The following is a 23,335-nucleotide window of genomic DNA, read 5'->3' as shown; positions in this document are numbered from 1 at the left end:
ATCTTGCTAACTGACCGACTGCTTCCACTGCCTGTCAAGTTCACGTTAAATCCATTTCGTGAAGTCAAAACCAACCAACTTTTTCCCACAATTTGTGTATCCATTAGCATCTGCTGCTCGAGTGTTTGGTATTGTTAGGGAAAACCGAGAAATCCAACTTCATGTGCAAACTTTGGACATCAACAACAAACAAACCCGCCCCTTTTTTCGCGCGAAGGTCAATGTTGATGTGTGTGATTTTCCTCGCATCTGTTCAAGTTTTTCTCCCAGAAGGCCTGACATCCGCAGTTCCAACATTCAGAGTTAGCACTCCCGGGCAACTCGGGAAAACATAACAAACCAGTGAATTAGGAATGATTTTTGTTTTTCATATTCAAAAATTCTGTCCCAACGCTTATGGCTGGTTTGCAGAATGAAAATAAATGGCATCGCATAGCATAGCATGAATACTTGCACCAATCGTAGAATGAAAACAAATCGGGTGCACAAAATGGTGCCAACTTTATTCCGCGTCCACTTTTATGCAATTTATTCAACTGGCTTAAACGGTGACTGAAAGCGACACCCATATGCTTTTTCATACTTTACCACCCACTTGGAGGATTGGCCGATGGTCTATACGCGATGGTGCAATGTTTGGCCATAAATCAGCCAGCTCTCGGGGTCGCTGTGATGTTTGCCCGAAGCATCAAGCTAAAGTTTAACTCTTCTGATAATATTCCAGTAGCCTTGCGAGCAAAGGCGTAGGATTGCCAATCCGGATATTGATAGTTCGATTCTCGGCACGGTCAATGATGTTTTAGGGTTGGCAACATTCTCGACACCCTGGGCATAGTGTATCATTTGTACTTGCCACACAAGATACATACTGATGCAATGGCGGGCATAGAAAAACGATCAATTAACAACTGAGGAAATGCTAATAAAATACTAAGTTGAAAAGCAAGATCGTACAACTCGTGCTGAAAAAATCATCTTTTTGCAACTTGTTGCACAAACTACTATTATGCTGCTGATAAGTTTGACGAAAATAAAAAACCATCACCACGAAACAGTCACGAATAGAATTCGTCACGTTTTGTATCGCCGCATTTGTTGTTAGCAACGATAGGAATATTTTGTATATTACCAATAACATTGTTGGAAACAATGTTCAAAACAAAATAAATTGACCTAATCAATTTGATTTGTATCGTACCTTGATTCAGTTGGCGTGCTTTTTAATAGGGGATATGCCAATGGGGATCAAAATTTGAAGTCATAATCTCGTTGATGTTTCCATTATTCAACCTTAAAAGCAAAACTGTCGATACGATGTCTGATTCAAATAAAAAATATTCTTCTCCATGACAACAGTCCAGACCATGACCAGGATTCGAACCTGGGTTTCTACGGCCACAACGTAGGGTCTTCCCCACTAGACGATCATGGCCTTCGAGAAGGTATGGCTACTAACTTTTCAAAATAGTATACTACAACGTTATTACACCATCGGTCGAAATCAACTACGAAACAAATTGTATGCTGCTGATAAGTTTGGCGAAGATATAAACCATCACAACGAAACAGTCACGAATAGAATTCGTCACCGCATTTGTTGATAGCAACGATAGGAATATTTGTTATATTACGAATAACATTGTTGGAAACAATGTTCAAAACAAAATAAATTGACCTAATCAATTTGATTTGTATCGTTCCTGGATACAGTTGGCGTGCTTTTGAATTGGGGATACGCTAATGGGGATCAAAATTTGAAGTCATAATCTCGTTGATGTTTCCATTATTCAACGCAGAAAGTAAACGGTTGTCGAAAATTCCCCAATTAGTGAACGGCATTCGCTAATTGGGGTGCGGTCGTGCCCGATCACTGTATTTAAAACGAAATCGTTGATTGAGTTATTATATTTGTTATAAGAGTAAACAAGTTTTTCCGTTTTCCGAATCCCATTTACCTTTAAAACGGAACATTCGGAAAGACACAATTAACACAAATTAAAAAAGAATGCTCCTCTCTAGAAGAATACCGTCAACTGGGGGGAAGATGATCATTTTTAAGACAAAACATGCAATAACAATGTGTGTTTACATTTTAAATCGAAACAAATATTTTAAAACATGTACTGCTATACGTTGCAATAATCAACAACTTTAGTTTTCTGAAATGCGTTCGCATTTATTAAAATAAATTAAATTATCACACATTTTTTGAGTAATCTGGTTTGGGGTGAAGTTGATCAAGACAGCTCTACTAAAATCATTATGACCTAGTAGTCAAAATACACTAGGTTATTTGTATGAACGTTGAATTTACTACGTAAAGAAGTCTACGAAGTCAATATTTGAAACGAAAATAGCGTCATTTATGACTATCTCTCTCTTTCTTCCACAAAATACATTTTCATGATTATAATCGAAAAACTCGGATTTCTACCTAGTGGTAACATTTCTTGAACGGAGAATATTGTCGACTACCGTTTCATAAAAAAAAATGGCACTTTTGGCTGACACATCAAATGATCATCTTCACCTCAATGATCATCTTCCCCCCAGTTGACGGTACTCACTTTTGGACTTTAACATGACCAGGATTCAAACCTGGGTTTCTACAACCACAACGTAGGGTCCTTAACACTAGACGATCACGGCTCTTGAGAAGATATGGTTGCTAGCTGTTTGAAATTGTATATTTTAACGATATTACACCATCGGTCGAAATGTATCATGGTAATCAATTTCGTGCTGCTGATAACCATGCATAGAAGCACCAAAATTAAGCCTGGCTAATTGTGGTATATTCTAAAATCGTCTACTTTTACCCGAAAAGATAAAAATATACACTTGAATCAAGAGTGTTGTAGGAAACCTGACTTTACGAATGAAAATCCGTATTACAGACAAATCCCATGCGGATTACCGCGGTAAAAATAAAAATGTTAAGTGCTGGTTTATCTAAACAGCAGGGTTTGTAATGCTCACTCAATCTCAGGAGCACAGAATGCTCCCTCACGAGAATTTTCTGGGAGAAATCACCTTTCGGGAAAGAAAAACAGCCTGGAGAGTGATAACCATTTTTCGCTCCCTCCGAATGTCGCCAAACGTTGGTTTGCTCTTTTTCTTCCTTTCAATGCAAATGGTAGCCATCAATGCAAATGGTAGTAGCTTATGTGGAACAAATAACTGAATGCTTCCATACAGATAGCGTGGTTGTGTGGCTAGAGTAAGCGCATCCGTACGGTTGTTATTGTTACTATTCTGGGTTCAAATCCCGGCACGGCCATACAATTTTGTAATTGTTCTACGATAATTCTCGCGAAAAGTGAGTAAAAGCTTAGAAGGGATGAAACGAACAAAAATATTCATCTAATAGGCAAGATCATTCGTTCATCTTCAAAAGCTAATTCTAGAGAAAAGATTGATGGGTGAAAGATGGGTGAAAAGGGATTCTCCCTTGCCCCGAAAAACGCTTGCTTTGGTCTCATTGAAACGAAAAGTAGAAAATTCGACTCAAAACCCTGCTAAATACCTCAATAACCCGACAATACATCAATAACAAACAATGCTCAAATCAATGCATTTTGATAAAATTTATACAACACCCGCAAATTAAAAAGTCTGTTGAATCAATAGTTCACAGTTTTTAGGGGAAGATGTTCGGTTGTGAGGACCGTTCGGTTATGGGCACCTCTACGTATCTTTTGATAGATAACAGATGCTGTTATTCTTTCAACCGTCATTTGATTGCTGTAGTAACATGATTTTATGATTGCTGTAGTAACATGACATTGTGAGCCACCCACCGCGAGTTTGCATCGGTGGTGACGAAATCGAGGTGGTAGAAGAATTTGTGTACTTGGGCTCACTGGTGACTGCCGAAAATGACACCAGCAGAGAAATTCGGAGACGCATAATGGCTGGAAATCGTACGTACTTTGGACTCCGTAAGACGCTCCGATCGAATAGAGTTCGCCGCCGTACCAAACTGACAATCTACAAAACGCTCATTAGACCGGTAGTCCTCTACGGACACGAGACCTGGACGATGCTCGTGGAGGACAAACGCGCACTTGGAGTATTCGAAAGGAAAGTGCTGCGTACCATCTGTGGTAGTCGCGTGTGGTCATCACGAGAGTATATATAAGACTGAAACCTTGATTGACTCAGCTGTATAGCAAGCACTCACTATCGCACCGCTGGTCACTGGTCAGCCAGTGTGACGCATACAGATGTGGTACAGTATGCGTACAGTACGAGCCGGGCCCAATAAGTATAAGCATCAAGAATATTATAGCACCAGTCACCACATCCCCCTTTCTTTGAAATGAAGATGTTTGTTAACTTAATACTTGTGTATAGGTATGCCAATGTTTAAGAAGCACACCTAGTGGAGCACATTGTACTTCATTCAAGAGTTGTTACAAAATGTAAAGAATAGAAATATTAAGTCAATTAAGACAATCCATTTATCATTAACTTTATGTTTATGTTTATAGATACAGTGAGTTGTGGTCGCTGGTTCATATCCCTTTTTTCAGCCAAAAATTTTTTTTTACGAAACTTACAAATTATTATAAGAAAGTCTGGATATCTCCCATCGACATACGCGGATGGTAATTACGATCAACTAATGTAATATTGCTAGATATATCTTCCTCGACAAAGTTAAACAGTATAAACCTGATCCTATTTACTACTATTCGTATATCATACTATTTGTGCTGATATCTACCACTTACCGATAATACATAGAAATCAAAAATATTGTATCATAATAGTATGCAAAGTGATCAATCAATAAATTGTGAGAGTAAACATCTCACATGGACAGACAAGGTTATAATTAGATTATTAAATCAAGCTGTTAATAAAACGTCCAAGCAGATATGCATCTCATTCAATACTAAATTCGGAATAAATAATTCAAGTATTTTAGGAGCTATGGAAATACCACAAACATGTATGAATATGTTATATATTTTTTCAATATCGCAAACAATGTGTATTATCATGGTATTTCCATGACTGATATGAATATTCCTTTGGCAATCAACTTTCATGCATTTTATCTCTTGTGTGAGTTAACGGAAGACCTAGGGTCTCTTCAAAAATAAAAACCGAAACGAGTTTTCCGTTAGTTAGAACTAGACTGATTTATTAAATCGATTCTAATAACCATGAAACCTATTTGTCCCTAGCTACATGATGACTGTCCAACGGTCGTGATGTCGACTCAGCATTACGGGATCCCACGGTGCAATGTTTATTCAGAAGTCACGTTGTTTTCTTCCCACGGGAGTTAACTTGCACAGCTCTCCATTTTATGGAGTTCTCACTAATTATATTCATTTTTTTCCTTGTTATAAGGTACTGGTGAAAAGCGAGGTATCAAAGCCTCTAGCAATGACTGATGTACGTTTTCTAACTATTAGACCCAGAAGCCTACACGAAGGCGTCAGTAATCAACATTAACCCTTGCCGCATAACTATTTAGGTACATATGTCCTGTTTTCTCATATCGCTTTTGTTGGCATAGCCTTCTACATGAGGTTAGAAGTATGTTTCAAAACTGCGCACGGCATCTGTTCTTCCACTAGATTCTGCAATTTGCTGAGCAACAGTACTACTGTTTACATAGACTAGAATTATTTATATCACAATCTTATAATAAGATTATTGTTTCTTTTTCTACTGAGTAGTGATACTATGAAGTAATACTGTAGTTCTAAATTACAGCTTCGTGTTTCGAATAAAATCTATCATTACGCTTACCGATTATTTTCAGTGAATTCATTCATCATTATCCACGGCTCTTTCAGTAAACTTAGTGGATTAAATCACAGCGCGTTCTACGCACTCTCGGCTATTTTAATCACTTTTCAACCTCTGAGTTCTCTCCGTCAATTCAATCCCAACAGGACTTCTAGGCGAGTGAATTCACTCTCAGCATTCATTATGTCTCTTCAGTCAAGTTAACCACAGCGCTTTTACACGTTTGCAGTAAATTAAGTCAAAACGTTCTCTGCACACTCTAGGTGAATTTAATCACAGCTCTCTTCAAACGCTCTCAGTGAATTTAATCACAACGCTTTCTCTGCATTCTCAGTGAATTTAATCACAGCGTCCTCTGCACGCTCTCAGTGAATTTAATCACAGCGTTCTCCATACGCTCTCAGTGAATTTAATCACAACGCTTCTATGCGTTCTCAGTGAATTTAATCACAGCGCTCTTCAAACGCTCTCAGTGATTTTAATCACAACGCCTTCTCTGCGTTCTCAGTGAATTTAATCACACCGTCCTCTGCACGCTCTCAGTGAATTTAATCACAACGCTTCTATGCGTTCTCAGTGAATTTAATCACAGCGCTCTTCAAACGCTATCAGTGAATTTAATCACAACGCGGTCTGCGTTCTCAGTGAATTGAATCACAACGCCTTCTTTGCGTTCTCAGTGAATTTAATCACTTATTCTTCCCATATGGATCAAATTAATTCAATCCACAAAGAAACTAAACCGACTTTTTCTTTTTTTTTCGATTGAGATGTTTTTTCTCCTCGTCGCCACTTGTGGTAGTCGCGTGTGGTCATCACGAGAGTATATATAAGACTGAAACCTTGATTGACTCAGCTGTATAGCAAGCACTCACTATCGCACCGCTGGTCACTGGTCAGCCAGTGTGACGCATACAGATGTGGTACAGTATGCGTACAGTACGAGCCGGGCCCAATAAGTATAAGCATCAAGAATATTATAGCACCAGTCACCACACCATCTATGGTGGGATGCAGATGGCGGACGGTACGTGGAGGAGGCGAATGAACCACGAGTTGCATCAGCTGTTGGGAGAACCATCCATCGTTCACACCGCGAAAATCGGACGACTGCGGTGGGCCGGGCACGTAGCCAGAATGTCGGACCCGGTGAAAATGGTTCTCGACAACGATCCGACGGGCACAAGAAGGCGAGGTGCGCAGCGGGCAAGGTGGATCGATCAGGTGGAAGATGACTTGTGGACCCTCCGTAGACTGCGTGGTTGGCGACATGTAGCCATGGACCGAGCCGAATGGAGAAGACTTTTATATACCGCACAGGCCACTTCGGCCTTAGTCTGAATAAATAAATAATAAGTAACATGATTTTTTGTGCTCCATGTCAACCCAAATAGACATCTCTTCTTGAAACTAAGAACAAATCATTTTTTTTTACAAGAAAAACAACACGAAAGTTTTTTTACTTTTTGATTTAATTTAAAAAGTGAGTACCAATGCGTATTTATACAGTAAATTTAATCTATTTTGAGATTCAATGGCGATTGCCATCAAAATTTTAGCGAGAAATTTGTTTCCATCATATTCCAAAAAGGCTGCGAAAATCGGTTGTGGGCACCTTTATTGGTTCGGTTCGGTTATGGGAATTCTCATTTTATTGACAAATCAATCAATATCGATGTAGTTGTCCCCTAACTTATTTCTAATGATGTTTTTCTGCAGTTGTTATACAATGCTATGGAAATGCTAATATCATCTTCTAAACTTAGACATGATGGAATTAGAAGCGAAAGTATATATTAGATAGTTCCGTTAGGATACGGAAGACATGAAGAATGTTCTATCCAGATTTCCGCGAGCAGCAATGGCCGCCAGATTTCCTGCGGATTATTCTCTGATTTGACGGCACTCCCCGATGAAGTGAAGTCTCAAGCCTTCTTATATACCATATTGATGCAGTGGACCTCCTCAAACGTCAAATCAGAGACTAGCCCGCAGGCAAGCTGGTTGCCATTATCGCTCGCGGGAAACTGTCCGAGCAGCACACATGTTGCACAAAAGTTTTTGTGACTTATATGCAACCAAATTTTGTCACATTAGAGTTGCTGCAACCAAATCCGTCTGGATTGAGCTTCTAGGGTGGATGGAAGTGCATTTTATAAGGCGGGCGGAGGGCAAGATATGTGATGGTATAAATCTCACGACCTTCCTTCTGCCGAACTCCCGTAAATGTCTATTTTCCCGGACTCCCGACTTCCGATTTGATAGGATCGCTCGGTTCAACACCAGGGAAGGAGTGGCCATCGCATTGCATCTGAACATCTGTTGTCGTCTGGTGCCAAGTTTTCAGCTGAAAATTATTAAAGCCGTGGGAGATGAGGAAATCACTCCCGTCGGCAAAATCACTACCCCAGCCAGCGGCCTACTACCAAAATAAGCAAACATGCGGATGAAGACGTAGAACTGAAACAACTGAGTGTCCAGATTTGTGTGCTTCCGATCCGATCGTAGGGATAGCCATCGGCCAGGCTTATCTCAACAAAACTATTTGAAAGGGCAACCGTGCACCAACCGACGCGAGTAACATACATGCCCAGGAGATGTCTATAAAATGTCTGCCGACGAAACAGTGATCAGATCAGCACCTTACTACTTCATAGACTCGTTAATCAATTATCGATCTTATCGCTAAAACAAAAGTTCGGTTTTCATAAGAAAATGTGAATTCCTTGAATACAGCATGCCGATTTGTTAGCAGTAGCGCAAAAACACATCATTTGAAGCCTTAGCGCGTACAAAATTAATTTCTCCTGCTGGATGATCCTCAAAACTCTTCCTAGTAAAGAACAATAATAAATTATTTAGATAGACTTCAGATCTTTTTTTTCACGCTCTGGTGAGTTAAAAAATCGCGTTTGAGGTCGTTTCGAGTATCTGACAATCAGGTCGTCTGGGATAAAGCTCCCCACCCCTAGATTATCAAATATAGGGATATGTATAATCAAATATCAATCAAATCTCAGGCATCATCAAATTTACCAAGAAAATCACACAAGAGAGGGCTGAGGTGAAGGTGAACCAACCCAGGGCTGAAATCCTCAATAATAAAGAAATAAAAAGAAAAAAAACACAAGAGAGGAGGCCCCTTATCCTAGATTCAATAATTTCCATAACTAACTAACTGTCATAAGACGATACTTGATAACTATTCCATTTAATTCTACTACGTTGTTATCTTGTGTAAAGAACTGGAATCTTGGAAGAATGCAAAAAACTCAAAGGTGCAGCCCAATCGGGTTGATAGCAACGGTGACGTTGAACTACGAAGCTGTATGTAATGTACAGGTTTTCGAATTTCTGTTCGATGGGACCAAAGCAAGCGTTCTTCAAGCCCAGGGTAAATTTGTTTTCGTTGTTTATCATGTGCTCCTGAGATTGAGTGAGCATTATTAACCCTAGCAAAGTCTATCATATTTTCGTGACGTTTTTTGATTTTTTGCAATCGTAAAATGTATTGAAAAGACAGTCGTAGTTCTACGTCAAAATACGTTGGAAGAGTAAAGGAGTAATTTACTCTTTTGCCTTTTTCCGGGCAAATGTGTACTTTTGAAGAAGGAGTAATCTACTTTTTTGCCTTATTCTGTGCAAATGCATCCCTTTGAAGAAGGAGTCATCTACTCTTTTGCCTTTTGCCTGGAAAACGCATACTTTTAAAGAAGGAGTCATCTACTCTTTTGCCTTATTCCACGTAAATACATTCTTCTGGGATGGAATGGAAATCATATATTCTTACAATTAACCTTTTTTGTGCCAAACGGCCTATTGTATCTGATACATCTTTTCAACGATTATACCAAATGGTCGTTATGCCAAATGGCCTCGAGGTATCCAACAAATTAAGTCGTTATGCTAAATGGCATTATGACAAACGGCCTTATGCCAATCGGCATTATGCCAAAAGGGCTTCCCCCAAGAGAACCGAAATCCAAGCTCTCTAGAAAACAACTTGAAACGGATTCTGAAACTTTCAATACTTGGCTCTGCACCGACCCTGCTGCAACAGTAGAAGAGAAGTAGTAGTAGAGGGAAATATGAATGGATTGGTAACAATGGATTGACATTTGAGCAAAGATCAAAGAAATCTACAGGAAAAAAAAAACAACAACTCAGTTGCATAAAACACCCTGATTATAATCTGAATAACGGTAAAAAGTGCATTGAGGTACGTGAGCCGAAATAGTCCAAACGAAATTCAGCAGTTTCTTGACAATATGGATACTAGAGGCAAATCAGTTAGCAATCATTAGATCCTATCTGCGAAGACTTCCTTCCCTCAATCCAAAGCATCGGTTTTCAGAAATCGCTTCCATTAGATAATGAACAACGATAAAAGAGAGAAAAGAACTGTTTCGGATTATTGCAAGCCATGAAACCAAGTTTATCAAACTGGTATACAAGTGCGAAACATTCAAGCCAAACCAGTTAGCAATCATTAGATCCTATCTGCGAAGACTTCCCTCCCTCAATTCAAAGCATCGGAGGAGGCGCATGACACGACTTTCAACAAAGATACTTTTTCGACAACTCAAAGTAAGCGAAAAAGGAACCTACACAATTGACAGAGTCTTCGCCGCCAGAACTACTAAGTGCTTTATGGTTTCCTAATATCCTAAGCGGAGCCTCGACAATATCTCTCCTGATCAGGGTTGAAAGGAATCGCTCTAATTAGATAACGAACAACGATAAAAGAAAGTGCAAGAACTGCTTCTATTTATTACAAGTCATGAAAACAAGTTTATCAAACTTGCATACATGTTCAAAAAAAACAAAACAATCGAATAGGCTGCCCCCATCGAGAAGTGATGATAAAATGCTCATTTTGTGTTTGGACCATATTTTTTCGCACAACTGTGTAAAACAAGTTGAAATGCATCATCAGATCCCTTCGCGATTGATGCTTTTTTAAAGAATTTTACCATGGGGTATAGTACCCCGAATCAGTTCTTTATCATGACAGCTTGCGAAAAAAACTCGTAACTCGTAAAATGTGTACATAGATGATAAATGAGGGAATATTCATTCTCTTCTGGATTCAATCCAGATTACCCCAGAAACCTCAAGATGGCTCAAGAGTCAATATTTGCAAAGGAAGAAGTAATGATAGTTCACTTACCAGCCAAGCCTCTCTTCACAAATACCATCAATGCTTCACAGCCTCAAACGTATCACAACCAGAAATCCTATGCCGTTTCCTGGACCGAACAGCCACCCCACCTTAGACGGGAAGTCAACACCAATCAACGTGCCGCAGATAAGAACGTACCAAGAAGAACTTCAGTGTGAACAATCATTTTTCATATTTGCTGCGTTGCAGCTGTATCAATTTTTTGATATTTGTGCCATCAACAAGAAAAATCTAGAAGGGCCTCGGCGTTTGGTATAGAATTCTGGACGAACGTGCTGAAGATAATATCGTGGCAATAACCCATTCGAAACACCCGCCTGCTGTATAGCTCCCAGTGCGGACGCCTTTCCCACATGAAACAGGAAAATACCCCTCGGCGCATTAAGAGAGGGTTGGAAGGGAACGAAAAAGCAGACAGCTAGGCAGTTCACGACATTCAACAGACTGTGCCGCCTACTATCGGAAGTAAACAGACAAAATCTGGATCCCATCCAGGGTCTTAAATCTCATCTCCCAGTATCTCGGTATCTTAACCCTTTCAGGACGACTTTTTTACATGGATTTAACGTACAGATTGGGGTTTTTCCTCCCGATCCTGCCAAAACTAGTATAGAAGGAACTGAAAAGGTGTTGAAATTTTTTTTTCGGATGTCCTAAGCCGTTCAAACTGTACTGGAGTAATATATATCCTCAAATGCATCAGAAAATATCTCTAGAAACAAAATGTCTAAAGCTGAGAATATGTCCAAAATTATCTATGTGATCATAAAACATGAAATTATCGGGTTTTGAATTAATGTAACCTATTTCTCCAAAATGACCTGGAGTTCAGAACATACGATCTACCCGATCAATTAAGCCTATGTATTCGTGCAGCGCTCAACATCCTAGCAGGTCCATTGAGCCGATAGGATTTCACTAATTTCTTTTACAAAATTCTACAGGTCTTTCTGGTTCTTCAAAACGCCCAAGAGTTCAAAATATATGATCTGTCCGATCAACCAAACCCTGAACGATGTATTCGTGCAGCGCAAAACATCACAGTAGGTTCATTGAGCAGATACGATATCATTCATTATTTTCATAAGCTACAGTACGCCCTTCATGATTCGATGTTCTACGACTCAATATCGACTCGTGGAAGCAAATGATGCCATACTAAAAATATTTTCTCAATTACTCTTATGGTTCTTCCGAACAATTTTCCAGGGAACTACTATTCCACATAGCGAATCATAGAGGTTCATGTGATCTGTCCAATGAACCAACTTATGAATGGTGTATGATGAATATGATATCGCAGCAGGTCCATTGAGTTGATATGACTTCAATTATTATTCAAACAAGTTACTACAAACCTTTTAGGCTCACCAAAACCATGAACGCGCTGCTTCTAAGCCCTGACAAAAGATCAAATCGCAGGTTAACCTTATTGTCATTGTGCTTCTTGACTTGAACCGGATAGGATGTATACCGGCGATGAGGACATTGCAAAAACCTTGGTTGGTCCGATAGATGCCGAGGCCTGAACTCGAGAAGGTTTCTGAGTACCTTGAGCATCTAGTACTCCTGAAAATTAATCACAGGCATAACTTTCAGGATAGCTCAACTTGGTTGGTAGATACCGTGGGCTGAACTTCAGAACGTTTTGGAGTACCTTGAGCATCTCGTATTAAAAAAAATGGAATTTTCATGATGCGTATATGCCTATTAAACCGTTCTGGGCGTATACCGGCGATGAGGACATTGCAAAACCCTTGGTTGGTCCGATAGATGCCGAGGCCTGAACTCGAGAAGGTTTCTGAGTACCTTGAGCATCTAGTACTCCTGAAAATTAATCACAGGCATAACTTTCAGGATAGCTCAACTTGTCTAAGTATTCAGAACTATAAAAAAAAATATGATGTGAGATTCAAACATGTCAAATTCATTTGCATGCTCTCAGAAGCGAAATCTTCCCAAGGATGCGGATATCTGGGTCTTCAGGGTATAGTCAAACTTGACCCCCCATATTTTTCCTGCAAAGCCAACATTCTGGTGAACAGTTTTGCGAAATAAAGTAAGGACCTATCTCTCTTCTGTGATTTTACACAGCCAATCTAAAATGCTGGGCATATACGACCCATCCGTCCTGAAAGGGTTAAGACCTCAATCCGGTTCTCAGTCAGCTAGAGGACTCCAGCTTCCGCATAATTAGGTTGATCAACTCAATATCAGCGACTTTAACGGCTATTTTCTGGATTCCTCAACGTTATGTCTCGCTAACTTAAGATATTTTGACGTAGGACTTTTTTCCAACTGTTATAATTGCAGGGTTGTTCCGGGGATCCTGAAATATTTTCCGCGCCAAATCCGCGCCGACCAAAATCATGTAAATTCGTTTTTGAACTAAACTTCCAAGTAAAAAATATTTGAGTTCATTTCCCAATAAAAATAATTTAAAATCACTTGCTCAGGTTTCGTTGAAGGTTCTATTTTGTAAAATATAAAACTCTCCTGAAGAAAGTTGTCATGCCGAAGTCCAACAAGATTTTTTGCAGAAATTTCTCCAAGGGTTATTTAAAGAAATTCTACTGAAAATGTAGCAGGAACTCCTGTGTCAGTATTACTTGAATTTCATTGGAAATCTCCAAGTGTATCTGCACCAATTTTCTACAAGATTCCTGTGGTAGTTTGTCTGGAAATTGCTGCTGTAGATCCTCCGAGAATTTATGCAAAAATTCATTCGAATACTTTTTCATCAATTCAATCTGCAGGAGGAGGAATTCGATCGATCTGGAGGAATTTATCCAGAATAATCCGCAGGATTTTTTACGACAATACATGCGAGAATCCATCCATGAATTCCTGTTGAAATCGCTTTGGATTTTTTTACATAAATACGTTGGTAAAAACACAAGAACTTCCGGGAATTCTTCCGTAAATTCAAAGCGGAATTTCTGCGGATTTTTTACAGGCATTCCTGCTGTCATAGCTTCAGGAATTTCCGAGGAAATTGTCACGGGAATTCATGAGAAAACTGCTCCAGAAGTCCCTGCACAAATTTCTTTGGAAATTTCTTAATAAATCGCTTTGGGAATTCCTGAAGACTTTTTTTTTATTAATTCCTACTAAAAATCAATTCTTTTCCAAATTCAAAGTGGAATTTTTAAATTTTGTCTGTTATTATCGCTACAGGAATTACTGTAAAAATTCCTCTATGAATCTCTCCAAAACATGTTTACAACTTATCATAGCAAAATTCTGCAGAAATCCTCTCCAAGCTGTGGAAGTTTATTTATTAAATTACTCATAGAATCCTTGAGGAAATTTCTTCGTAATTTTTCAGCTGGAATTTCGAAGGAAAAACTTATATAATAGTTATCCGAAAATAACGCAAAAATTTCTTAACAAGTCCTGTGGATTTTTTTCCGAAAATATCTGTGGAAATTGACCTTTCATTTGCTGAACAAAATTCCTCTTTAATCACTGCGAAAATTATTATTATAATGAGACATCTGCATCAAATCAAAGAACATTTTTGTTTTTTCAATTGTTGTATATAGAGAGCGGGATGTAATGCCAATAAGAAGAAGAAGATATAGGGAGCGGGACCATTTGGGCAGCACCCCCTATTCCCGTCCGCAGCGTTAATATCTCGACCGCGTTCCAACCAAATGGCTTGATTGTTCGTACATCACTAGATATCGATAGAAACTAACCATGTACTAAAAAACAAGTAATTCGGTTGTAATCCGCTCGAGTAATGAACGTTGTAAACGAAAATAGGGGGTGCTGCCCAAATGGTTCTCTACCCTACTCTGATTCATTCTAGAGAAATGCTATGAAAGCAACACTATAATAGAAGAAACTAAATCCCGGCGGAAAAATTTGACGAGATAAAAAAATGCTTTTTAGGAATCAATATTTTATGACCAGAAGTGCGGGCATCCTCTTATAATACTTGTTGAACGATTGAATAAAAGTGTAATGCATGACATTCAATAAGGACTTGGAAATGTCCTAAAATTTGTGGGAGTATGGACTTCAAACGTAAAGTTTATTCTCAACATTATCTTGCTATAGAGAGGAAGCTCCATGTGTTACATCCAGATTTTTTAGTTAAATTTTACCTAAAACTAAATCCGCGCCAAATCCCCGCGAAGTCTTCAATCCGTTATGTAAATCCGCGCCAAATCCGCGAAAACCGCGTAGTCGTAACAACCCTGTAATTGTCTCTGGTAAAGAAAAAACAAGTTGCAGAATAAACTAGTGTTTGTCTTTACACAGCTAAAAATATTGTTTAGTTCTGCACTTATTTTCACGCACATATTTGAATCCTTGAAAAAGGCAACATTCAATTGATCTGATCGATATCTTGAATCAAAATAATTCAAACGACACTTGCGTGTAAGATTCAACACATTTGAATATCAAATGTTTATTTGTTTGCCGAAAAGAGCTACTTTCTTGCGTAATACAAAATTTAGATAATACCTATCGTGTACAAATTTATCTCCAAAATAAAATCTCGACATTTGATACTGTCTTTGGAAAATGTTATTTTTGTTTCCGTACTGAAACTACACTTTCACAAAATGCTAAAAACAAGCAACAAAAGAGACTAGCGATTTTGTCTTTGTCTGGTCTTTGTCAGCAGTTTGTCAGTAATACCAGAGAAAGACTCAGTTTTAGAAACAAAACTTAAATCATGTTTAATGGTGATTGCTGTTTTGACCATCACCAAACTATTCTTGTAAACATTTTTATTGGCGATTCTTATAAATTAGTGGCTATTTTATGTGAGTAGCATAGCTTCAATCCGTTACCACAGATGACGATTTCGGACTAATAACTATCTCTTAGACCAGCGGTTCTCAACCTGGGGTACCTTCGTTGGCCCCAGGGGGTACCTCGGACAATAATGCGTAATGGCGGCTGTATTACCATTCCAATCAAAACTTATTGATAAACTTTTGATAATTGTGTAGTTTTTTTTATTTCAAAACTATGTTTTGAACATACTATGCAAGGCGATTAGTAAATCAAATCTGTGCGATAAAACACCAACAGGACAAAACGTTGAATGAGCAAATTTAAAAAAAACTTCAATGCAATCTATCTTATCGAAACAAACTATCTTGCGGGAGAATTGAAAGCATCCTTCTACACTTCTCGGAAGCTTCCATCCAAGCAGCTCGAAGCTTTCTTTCAAGAGACTCGTACCTCCTTTCAAGGGTATCGGAAGCATCCTTTCAAGAGGCTCGAAAGCCTCTATTCAAGGGGAACGGAATCCTGCTTTTAAGATGCTCGGCAGCCTAATATCAAGAGGCTTGTTATTCTTCTTTCAAGAAACTTGAAAGCCTATTTTCAAGAGGCTCAGATGCATCTATTCAAGGCTCAAAAACCTCTCTTCAAGATGCTCGGAAGCCTTCCATCAAGAGTCTCGGAAAGCTGCTTTCAAGAAGCTCGGAATTCTTCTTTCAAGCTTGGAAGCGTAGCTTTCAGATGATCAGGGGCCTCCTTTTAAGCGGTTCGAAAGCTGCCTTTCAAGAGGCTCTGAAACCTCCATTCAAGATGCTCGGAAGCCTCCCTTCAAAATACTTCAAGAGGCTTGGAAGCCTCCTTCCAAGGGTTCTTTCTAAAATTACGTAATGCTAAATTTTGTGATTTTGGACCCCCACCCTCCCCCTCGTTACACTTTTTGTTTGGAAGGTTTATTTTTTTTGTATGGATCGTAACGCTCGGCTTGAGCCTTTCCCTCCCCCTTCAGCGTTACGTAATTTGTGAAAGGCCACAACCGAACTACCTCCAAGAGGCTCTTAAGTCTCGTTTCAAGAGGCTTGGAAGCATCCTTTCAAGAGGTTCTTAAGCCTCTTTTTAAGAAGCTCAGAAGCCTCTTTTGAAGTGGCTCGAAAGCCGCCTTGCAAAAAGATCGGAAGCCTGCCTTCCAGAAGAATCGATTCGAGAGGCTCGTAAGCTTCCTTTTAAAAGGCTCGTAGGCCTCCTTTCAAGAGGCCTGGAAGCTTCCCTTCAAAAGGCACGAGAATCTTACACCGAGAGGCTTCGAAGCGTACTTTCAAAACGCTCAGGAGGTTTCCTTTAAGTGGCTCGTAAGCCGCTTTCAAAGGGTTTGAAGCCACCCTTCAAGAGGCTGTGAAGGCTTCCTTCAATATGCTCGAAAGCCTCCCTTCAATATGCTCGGATGCCTTTTCAAGAGACTCGAAAACCGCCTTCCAAGAGGCACGAAAGCCTCCTTTCAAGTGGCTCATAAGCTTTCTTTCAAAAGGCATGAAATTCTTCTTCCAAGAGGCATAGAAGCGTACTTTCGCCCCTTTTAAGAGGCTCTCAAGCCTTTCTTCAAGATGATCAGTAGCCTCCTATGAAGAGCCTCTGAAGTTCGCTTTCAAGGGCTCGAAAGCCGCCTTCCAAGAGGCCCGGATGCCTCCCTGCAACAGGGCTTGGAAGCCTCTCTTCAAGAGGTACGGAAGCCTTTTTAAGCTTCCCTTGGAGACTCGGAATTCTTTGTTCAAGAAGCTTGGAAGAACACTATCAAAAAGCTCAGAAGCTTCCTTTTTAGTGGCTCGAAAACGGCCTTCAAGAGGTTCGGAAACTTCTTTTCAGGGTGCTAGGAAGTCTTCCTTCAAAAGGCTCAGATGGTCCCTTATGATAGGCTTGAAAGCCCCTCTTCAAGATGCTCGGAAGTCTTCAATAGACAAAAAAAGTCCTGTAGGAAGCTGGATATATAAATTAACTTTGAATTGGAATTTTTGCACGGAATAATGAAAATTTCATCCAACTTCCTGAAGAGTTAGTTCCCGTTAGTTTTCAGGTCCGTTTTCATATATCTAATCTACGTTTATTTTCATTTATAGCAAAAAAATAGGGGGTACCTCAATTAATGCAAAAGTTCGAAGGGGTACATCTCAAGAAAAAGGTTGAGAACCGCTGTCTTAGACTGAAACAAAGCATTCTACAACAGTCTGGATCTGGCCACGTCCTTGTTAAGGCTGGTTCGTTGAACACCTGCATAAGAAAGGTGCAGAGAACTCTACGATATCTCATAGGTATCACGAGAAGTTTTGGAATTTGTATGAAAGGTATAACCAAAAGTATAATCCACAACCTCCTGCTTATGAGGTAGAAGCGATAGATACGTCTCCAGTTAATTTTTCAGTTAATCGGGTGCGTCTTTAGATACATAACAAATGTTCATGTAAGGAGTTGGTATGTAATCTTGTGGCGGGTTAAATTCCTACTGACATGTACAAGACAGTTTAATTAAACTGACAAAACATGAGATTTTTTTTGTCGTTGAACCGATACAGATTTGTGAGTTGTATTTTCTTAAAACTGAAATGATCTTTGGTGCTGTTGTGTTGCTATGAATCTTGGCCAGTCTTCCTTACCACTCGAAAATATCAACCAAACTGGAGGTAAATCAAAATTACGTTTCCAGAATCCTGATTCCAATCAAATTGAAATATCTTCAAAATCAATGTTATACGTAGGAAATCAACAATCCTTCACGCATCTCACAATTCGTGTTGCATTCAATATTTGAGAACCTAATCCTGGTTCACCCAAAGCCTCAACTAAGCTAACATGTGATCTGAGCACAATAGGAACTATGAACAAAACACATCCAGAATTTCCAATTAAACAGTGTTATCACAATAATATTTATCTACTTATGAAACATTTAAAAAACATTCTGGGAATTTCCTAATGTAATAAAACAACACAAAACCACACATCCCAACTTATTTTATTACTCAAAAGACACACAACACTATACTGAAAACCCTGCGATCACAATAATTCTAAGCACCTGCTTCAGAAACAACGATCACTTTGCAACCTTTCCGCGTCAACTCTTCACTGCGACTAACGCTCCATAGACAGAACCCGATTCAAATGACACCAAAGTCAGCCACAAAGAGATACATATAATCATAAGCGACCTTAAGTGTTCCACCTTCTTGCCTATCTATCGAAGGGGCTTAAAAATTGAAAATTACCAATTTAGGACGCGTTCGAAGGAAAGGAGGCGCCGATCTTCGTTTCCTATAAGACACCAGGCCAGGCACACGGAGAGGCCTACCCACAGCCTACGGCTAATCACTAATGCGAATCCACCCCCGCAGCAGCAAAAAAAAAAGAAACGATACGGTCCAGATACCCAGCGAGATCGTTACACCACACGCGTCCAAGTCGGTTACACTCTAGCTAGAGTACGGTATTGGATATTGTCACAAACAGATCGCAACCGGGGTTCGGAACTACCGCTGAGGGAACAGGTTTTTCTCCATCACAAACACACGACTCGGATTAACATCAAACGCGGCCAAACTGAGTTGCGTTACGTATGCTAATGAAGGATTAAACGCTTTTATTGCGATGGCTATGAAAACAACACTCCGGCGCTGTTGGCTCATGTTCAATTGCCGACTTAATTGCAGTTTAATGTACATAGAATCACTTGCAGTCGACTCAGGTATGAGCAGGTAGGTAATTGCATTTTTAGAATTTTGGTATTAGCAACAAAACGAGTTAGTTTTTCTTATGAATTACTTTCTTGGTCAATAAACTTTGACATCAATATATATGCAATTTGGTGCTCAAAAAAGTAAGATGCAAAAAGAGATAACATGATACCAGTTTGTTCGAAATAACGGAAAACATATTTATAAAAAAAAATATCTAATTAAACGTTCTAACCAGTCAAATAATCGGTAAGGTGAATAATTCTCGAAATCTCAACAATGCATGGGAAATTACAGCTATCTGCAATAATCCCACACAGTTTAGAAAATCACATGTTCGACGGATTACGAATGCAATGGCCTAAATCAGCAGGCTTTTTGTCAGACCGCATCGTGCTTTCGTGCTGTGCGGTTCTTTCTCTCTTTGCGGAAGGAAGTTTTTAATACTACCCGAAGCTATTTTAATTTCAACGGTGCTTCTTAGCGCTATTTGTACCCACTGATCCCGTTACGATCTTTGCAAGGACCCGTGCCTTCGTTTTACGTTGGACCCGTTTGCGGAAGTAAAATTCCGACAAGCGGTGGTAATCCTGCAGGGACACCGTTCTGGGAAAAAACCTCTTAGAAGGTCACGTCTCCACGCTCAGCAATGAGTATTAACAAAAACAAGAGGAAGGGGGAGTCTCTGAATTCTCCACTTCCTTCAAAGAAACAAGGTTTCAAGACCGTCCTGCCCAAGCGCGGAAAAAATAGAAGGAAGCTGGAGAATTCAGATGTTCCTTCTAACTCTAATATCGGAAATAATTCTTCTCCAATCGAACTGAGCAATCAGTTCCCCAGTGATGACAAATCACTGGATGAGATTAAAATTGAAATTTCTCAATTACTTGGATTTTCACCAGTCCAAGTAATTAAGATGAAAAAGAAATTCCATTCTGGAACTTCCCAGAGGGGCATTTCTCAAGAATTTTATTTAGTTCATTTTAACAAAAGTGAACTAAATAATATGAAAAGTTGGAAAAGGCCTGTATTATGTCCCATGTCCGTGTTACATGGGAACATTTCCGCAGGCCTGGGGAAATTTCAAAACCCCACCCAGTGCCGTAAGTGCCAAAAGTGGGGTCATGGAACCAAACATTGTCACATGGATGCTAAATGCATGATTTGTGGTGGAACCTCTCACGCCAAGGACGCATGTCCTGTGAGAGAAGATTCCAATAAATTTAAGTGCGCAAACTGTGGGGCAATCATAAATCCAATTTCTGGGAATGCCCTTCACGCAAAAGTTTTGAATTCCGTGCAAAATTGATGACGGAAATTCCAATCGGATCCCAGATTCGACGGGTAGAAATTTTTCAAACGCTCAAATTTCGAAACCGGTTACCGGTCGAGCAATTCATACCCACCACAATTCACAAACAAATTTTGCCGCTCGTCAACGGGTAGCAAGCACTTCAGTAAATTCCAATTTTTCCAATGTACCTACGTATGCAACCATCGCTGCTGGTAGACCAAATTTCTCTTCTCAAAATGAGGTTTATACCCATGTCCCAACGGAAAATAACGGTCATGTTGCCGATTCAGGTAGCATGACTGCTTCCGATTTTGATTTTTTAACTGAACAATTGCATCACATGATTGATGCAATGTTCAAAGCAAATACCATTCCTGAAGCTGTTCAGGTTGGTATAAAGTACACACAAAAAATTGTTATCGGACTCCGTTTCAATGGATCTAAATAATTGTGTGAAAGTTCTAAATTGGAATGCCCGCTCTCTAAAGGGTAAGGAAGATGAATTTTTCAACTTCCTTTCAGTTCATAATGTGCATATTGCCATTATAACTGAAACGTATTTAAAACCAGGACTCTCCATTAAAAGAGATCCAAACTATTTTATCTACAGAAATGATCGTCTTGACAGCGCCTGTGGTGGGGTCGCCATTGTCATTAATAGACGTATCAAACATAAATTATTTTCTTCGTTTGAAACCAAAGTTTTTGAAACCTTGGGAGTTGCGGTTGAAACGAATTTTGGGCAATTTTCATTCATTGCAGCCTACTTGCCTTTTCAATGCAATGGGCAGCAAAGAATTTGTTGAAAGCTGATCTTCAAATTCTGACTCGCAACAAATCAAAATTCTTCGTAATTGGTGACTTCAATGCCAAACACCGTTCATGGGATAATGCTCAAAGCAATTCCAATGGTAAAATTTTATTTGAAGATTGTTCTGCGGGATATTATACTATTCAATATCCCAATGGACCAACTTGTTTTTCTTCCAGTCGAAATCCTTCTACAATTGATTTAGTTTTAACGGATTCAAGTCAGCTGTGTGGCCAATTGGTAACTCATGCTGACTTTGACTCTGATCACCTTCCTGTGACATTTGAAATCTCACAAGAAGCCATTTATAATCCAATCAGCTCTACTTTTAATTATCATAGAGCTGATTGGGATTTATAAAACGTATATCGATAGGAATTTTGATGTTGATATTCCTCTCGATACCAAAAGTGATATTGATAATGCTCTCGTATCTTTGACAAATTTAATTGTCGAAGCCAGAGGCATTGCAATTCCGAAATGTGAAGTTAAATTCAACTCCATTATTATTGACGACGATCTTCAGCTACTGATCCGTCTTAAAATGTGAGAAGAAGGCAATACCAAAGAACTCGCGATCCCGCGTTGAAAGTTATTTGGCGAGATTTGCAAAATGAAATTAAAAAACGTTTCGCTATTCTGAGAAATAGCAACTTTGAGAATAATGTCTCGAAGTTGGATCCCAGTTCGAAACCCTTTTGGAAATTAACAAGAATTCTTAAAAAACCTCAAAAGCCAATTCCAGCGCTTAAAGAGGGAAATAAAATTTTATTAACAAATGGCGAAAAGGCTCAAAAACTTGCTCAGCAGTTCGAGAGTGCCCATAATTTTAGTCTAGGTCTCACTAGTCCAATTGAGGATCAGGTTATACGGAGCTTCGAAGACATTCTCAATCAAGAGAATGTTTTTGACCCTTCGTTGGGAACCAATTTGGATGAAGTGAGATCTATTACTAGAAAATTTAAAAATATGAAAGCCCCGGGTGATGATGGTATTTTCTACATACTTATCAAAAACTTCCTGAGAGCTCTTTATCCTTTTTGGTTAATTTATTTAACAAATGTTTTCAATTGGCATACTTTCCAGATAAATGGAAAAACGCCAAAGTTGTTCCAATTTTGAAGCCGGACAAAAATCCAGCTGAGGCTTCTAGTTATCGCCCAATCAGTTTGCTTTCTTCAATAAGCAAACTGTTTGAAAAGATTATTTTAAATAGAATGATGGTTCATATTATTGACAATTCTATTTTTGCTGATGAGCAATTTGGTTTTCGCCATGGGCATTCAACCACTCATCAGTTATTAAGAGTTACGAACTTAATTCGGCTCAACAAATCTGAAGGATATTCGACTGGAGTTGCTCTTCTTGATATAGAGAAAGCATTTGACAGTGTTTGGCATGAAGGTTTGATTGTAAAATTGATGAATTTTAATTTTCCTCTGTACATCATTAAACTGATCCAAAATTATTTATCAGATCGCTCGCTGCAGGTAAACTATCAGAATACTAAATCTGATAGATTACCTGTAAGGGCTGGTGTCCCCCAAGGCAGCATACTGGGGCCCATATTGTATAACATTTTTACTTCTGACTTACCTGATTTACCACTAGGGTGTCAAAAATCTTTGTTTGCAGATGACACGGGCCTTTCAGCCAAAGGGCGAAGCCTTCGTGTCATTTGTAGTAGATTGCAAAAAAGTTTGGATATTTTCTCCATTTAAAATGGAAAATTTTCCCGAATGTTTCCAAAACTCAGCTTATAATTTTCCCACATAAGCCGAGAGATTCTTATTTGAAACCTTCTAGCAGACATA

At 39.1% G+C, this 23,335-nt stretch overlaps 1 protein-coding gene across 23 annotated transcripts in view; it reads right to left on the bottom strand.

The window, feature by feature from the left end:
* LOC134213078 (restin homolog) overlaps positions 1-23,335 on the bottom strand; it is a 288,278-nt gene that overhangs the window by 63,664 nt on the left and 201,279 nt on the right. Inside the window, exon 1 of one of the 23 annotated variants that reach the window (XM_062691659.1) lies at positions 18,952-19,292. The exons of 21 other annotated variants lie outside the window; for them this stretch is intronic. The gene's annotated coding sequence lies outside the window, so the exon portion shown is untranslated. Of the gene's footprint in view, positions 1-18,761; positions 18,902-18,951; positions 19,293-23,335 lie in introns of those variants that run through there. One more of the 23 variants, XM_062691660.1, reaches the window with a different exon arrangement.

The sequence above is a fragment of the Armigeres subalbatus genome, chromosome 2, assembly GCF_024139115.2.
Source record: "Armigeres subalbatus isolate Guangzhou_Male chromosome 2, GZ_Asu_2, whole genome shotgun sequence".
NCBI lineage: Eukaryota > Metazoa > Arthropoda > Insecta > Diptera > Culicidae > Armigeres > Armigeres subalbatus.
Note: the sequence above shows the minus strand (reverse complement) of the source record. Positions and strands in the feature narration are given on the sequence as shown.